Source organism: Misgurnus anguillicaudatus, chromosome 7, assembly GCF_027580225.2.
Source record: "Misgurnus anguillicaudatus chromosome 7, ASM2758022v2, whole genome shotgun sequence".
Classification (NCBI taxonomy): domain Eukaryota; kingdom Metazoa; phylum Chordata; class Actinopteri; order Cypriniformes; family Cobitidae; genus Misgurnus; species Misgurnus anguillicaudatus.
In genome coordinates, this window is record NC_073343.2 from 33,421,927 (window position 1) to 33,426,981 (window position 5,055).

Consider the following 5,055-nt stretch of genomic DNA (forward strand, 5'->3'; position numbering starts at 1 on the left):
CAAACACAAACACTGCAAACAGCAGAAAAGGAGAGAGAGAAGTCTGGACCTGTCCCGGGTATCTGTCTCATATACGCAGACACTTGGACAGGTTGGTTACGGGTCACCTGTGTAACCTGCGATCCCATGACCACTCAGCAGACAGGTTGTTTCTAAAGGAGCCTGATTAAGATACGGCCACCCTTACATTCCAGCCGTCGTCCTCCTGAATATCAGGCTTTAATGCCTCCTGACAGAAAAGATTAAGCGCCCAATGCTTCTGCTGCATCTCTGGGCTTCATATTAGAAGCTACACAAATCCACTCTTGGTTTTTGCTACCTGCAGGATAACAAATGCTGATTTCTAATAAATTAAACATTGGTTAAACTTTATATAAGGTGTATGTAACTACTATTTACTGTGTACTGTGCATTAAATTGCACCTATATTAAATTAGCTGTATGTTATTTTAGACTCGTGACCCATCCCTAATCCTAAAACCATCTTACGTACACAGTATTTAGACACCTAATAACAACCAAACCTTTAAAAATGCATGACTTTTAATCATATAAACTATTGCATTTATGAAAAGTGTTGCAATGGAAATCCATTATACTGATCACCAGATCTCAGGAAAAATGTTTTGGTTAAACATGCCATTTGAAAAGGTTACTAAAATACTACTGAACTCTTGCAAAAAAAGTGTGTAAGGAACAGCATAATGGACTAGAGATTAATTAAACCAAATGTTTCCACCTCCAAACTAAAAAAAATTATGCTCTTGACAAATGAGCATAACTCATATTTACTCACTATTCATCTGTCACACAAGGACACACATTACTGAAACAGCCCAGGCCATCATTACTACTTGTAAAGTGATGCTTGGTTCTGTATTCTGGTGCCGTGTGACTCTTGACTATTGAATCACTGAATTAAATATTAGCTGGTTATACAGCCAGAACAAGAAACAAAGTGCACACTTTAAGCTCTAAGCTCTACGACATAGCTACGCCGTGGTTATCCGTAGCCTGACGTGCACCTTGCAAAATTTTTAACAGCATGTCAGTTGTATGCGGACTGCAAGCGCTGTGATTGGTCCACCAGAACCCCTCCCGTCAGGTAAAAAATCTGCATCATAGGTATTTCCAATTGTGATGGTGAAAACAAAGAAGGGCCAAGTTGAGGAGTGATTTAAAGCAACACTACAGAGTTTTTTTTTTTACCTTAAAATAACGTTTCCAAGAAAGTTTCAGTCATTCATCCACTCGAAACAGGGAGAACATTACTTTCAGATTCGCTTTGCAGCCCTCTAGCGGCAATAACCGCACTACAGAAGTTTCCAACCATCGGGTCACGGTCCTGTAGTTCGAGTGAAAACTACAAAAACTTGCTTTACGGCAGACCTACAATCCAATCAGAGCCAGCTTTGCTGCAGTAGGTTAAATTATTTACGACAGCGGTAATGGACAATTCCGCTTACAACCTGTAGCAGGAGCAAAGAGCAAAAACTCTTTAGGGGCCAGTCACACCAAAAGCGCTTTAAACACTTGCAAACGCAAGGCGCGACGCACTGCCTTTTTTAAAAAAGAGCAGTGCGACGCGGCTTTTCATATTGCTAAGCAACCACCGAGTCAGCTGCCTTGTCAATCAAAACTGAAGCGTGAGCTCTCTTTTGCTGTTAACTGTCATATTAGCAGAAACTTTAAAAAGAGGGCGCTTGCTCTGATCTTGTTTGAGGGTGAGAGGTGCACAAACACACAGGAGAGAGTGAGCGAGTGGAGTCCGGTTCTTCAAAGCAGCTGTAAACTTCCCTCACCACAACGTAAGGCCCGCCTCTCCCCTCATTTGATTGGACAATGCAAAGACGCGAATGACGTCGGGCACTTCTCCGCTCTCAGCGCTCCTTCAAAAACGCGTGCGCGGCAGGCGGCAAGAAACCGCAAGGCGCTCGGCGCGCATAAACAGCGCGCAAACGCGCCCTGCCCATAGAATATCATTCAAAAAAGGCGCCTGCAACTGCCATAAACGCTTTTGGTGTGACTGGCCCCTTAGTGTTGCTTTAACTCAAACTGCAACAAAGGTCGTTGTTTATTTACTTCCATCATTGGTGCTCTTCTCAAATCATACACAACAAGTTGCTGCTTCTTCTTCGTTTGTGGGTTAACTTGCCAAGCTGCTTCTTCATTGACGGTCGCGCTGCCACTGTGGTTACACGCGTGGATACTGCCTACCAGCGGTCTGCGCATGTGTTTGCACGTCGACGCGGACGACGATGCAAAAGTATAAATGAAAACCGACGAGGAACCTACACCGTCAAGGCTACGCCATAGGACCTACGCACAACTATAACAAGCCTTTTAGTGTATGCAATAAAGGTGCTATGTGTATATTTTAATAGCATCTAGTGGTGAGATTGCGAATGGCAAACAACAGCTTAGTCTACAGCTCACCTTAGGGCTCCAGACTGCCACCAAAATTTGAGAGTGTGCCACTGAATTTTACATCCAGTCGCACATATGCGACCAGTAAATTTGACTTTTTTTGTGATGTGACACTGAATTTGAAACAAAACTTTCTGCATCTAACATTAAAGTATTTATTAGTAATACAGTGGAAATTAGTAGAAATTTGAATATTTGGTAAGCATGTTGATTTACGGTGTGTGCCCCTAAATTTTCTGGTTGCGCCCCTAAAATTTTCAGTTGGGGGCCACTGTGCTCCTAGTGAAAAAAGTTAGTCTGGAGCCCTGCACCTCTTCCTTTTGAAACGCATAGAGAAGCTACGGTAGGCTTTACAGTAAAAACATGTAATTGACTGAGACAACGTAGTGATGAAACGCACTCTGTAGAACAGTTTGTCCATTTAGGGCTACTGTAAAAACATGGTGGCGACTTTCATGTGTATGTAGATACACTGTAAAAAATTCTATAGAAATTGCAGCTGGGTTGCTGGTAATTTACCGTAGATTTAAATTTATGTTATTTACTGGCAAAAGTTTGTTCAAAGTTAAATACATTTTTACTATTAACAAGTCTTTATCTTTACAGAATAAAACTATAAAATAACAGCCTCATGCAAAGCATTCTGGGAACCAGAAATCATCATCAACCTTTTTCTGTTTTTTGCTTCAGATTTTGTTCCCAGAATGCTTTGCATGATGCTCTTATTTTAGTTCCACTCTGTAAAGACAAAGACTTGTAAATGTTTAATTTTCATTTAACTTTGAACAAAATGTTGCCAGTAAATAAAATACATTTAAATCTACGGTAAGTTGCCGGTAACCCAGCTGCAATAATAGGGTACTGTAATTTCTACGGTTTTATTTTACAGTGTAAAAACGGCTCATTCTAAGGTAATAAAAGCAATACAGTTCATTTTGTAAGGTCTTTATACACCACTGATAATTTAGTTATGTATATTATATTGCATTCCTGTCAAGAGATCCTTCAAAAATGTACACAGTGCACCTTTGAGCCAGCGGGTACGCAAGTTTGTAAATAAGAAAGAAATGATGTCCAAGTAACCACGTTCTTACACAGCTTCAGGATCCAACATTGCTATTTGAAAAGTTGTGTTAAAACTTTCTTGTAGTATTTTTCCAGTTACTGATACCAAACACTAAAGCATCCAGGTGATATGCTGGTCCTAATAGCACTCTTTGAAAACCTCTCTGTTAATGAGATTCTCCTTCAATCAATCTCTCATTGTCACATTTTCTTTTCATTAAAACTCCAAAACTGCCATTTTTATGCAAAACATTCACCAGACCATGTTAATGACAGTCAATATTTGTCTTTGGTCAACAATGAAGAAAAATCAAACTTGACATGGACAGTATATAAGTGTTAGAAAGTTCATAAATAATTTTTTTCTTTATAGACGGTTTCATCGGATGCATGTGTGTTGTTGCGGTTACACGCCTGAACCGAAGTGAACGTCCTGTTTATTTATCAGTCTGGTTAGTGGCTAAACTGATCTCTTAAAAAACAAATACCTTGTCACAAGTAAAATGTTTTGGTTTGCTAAAAACAAGGGAAGATGACAAGCATGGATCACAACTGTGTGGAGAAGTTTGGCAGCCAGGCAGGAATTCAAAGACCGGTAGCTGACACTAGCTGGGTTTCATCACACTGATTTTATACGCATTTTGAAGTATCGCATAAGAAATGAGGAATGCCAAATTTTGAATAAAAATCTTAATTTGCAAAAAAGTTTACACCCGCTTGAGGTGGTCTTTGACTTATGCGAAAAAGAGTAAATGTGAATAATGGGAGATGGAAACGCATTTTCATATTAAATGCTGACGTAGCGAACATTAAACCCGCGTGACTGATCAGCTAGCTGTATCAGCTGATGTTGTTTTTTCCATATATGGGGCTAAACGTCGTCAGAAATAAACTACTGTAAAAGGTCTCTGTTGTTATTGATTCTATGTGGAAGTCTACGGTTTGTTTATTTTGTTGCTGCTGAAACCGTCTATACACCAGCATGTTGGGGACCATCAAACAAGGTCTTCCGTCTATTAGGGCTGAGTGTATCAGATTGATTCAGATGTATCCGATTCGATTTCGATTCACAAGCTGTCAAATCGATTCAATTTCGATTCTCGATACTATTTTCAATTCCGATTCTCGGTTCAACTCAATGAATATAGATTTAATATTACTACAGCATTTCACCTCTGCATTACAAATCACGCATATAGTCTTGTTTATATTCACAACACTATCGTCTTGCTTGCAAAATCTAAAATGACTTTTTATGTTAAGGTGGCATCACAACGACGAAGCACCTGAAACCGCCATTTTAAGCACTGAATGACTATTAATTAGATTAACGTTAATCTTACGTTCAATGTTTGCGTAAATAAATATGAAAAAAAAATCGAATCATGGCCTTTGAGAATCGATTTTAAATCGACCAAGTAAAAAAAAACTATTAATCTAAAAATCTAAAAATGTTATCTTTGACAAATGTTTAATGCATCTTAGCTTTTATTTGTCTATCAAATAATATGACAGTAGTATGTCTTGGGGCTACACAATTAAACGCAAACCTGGCACCACGTA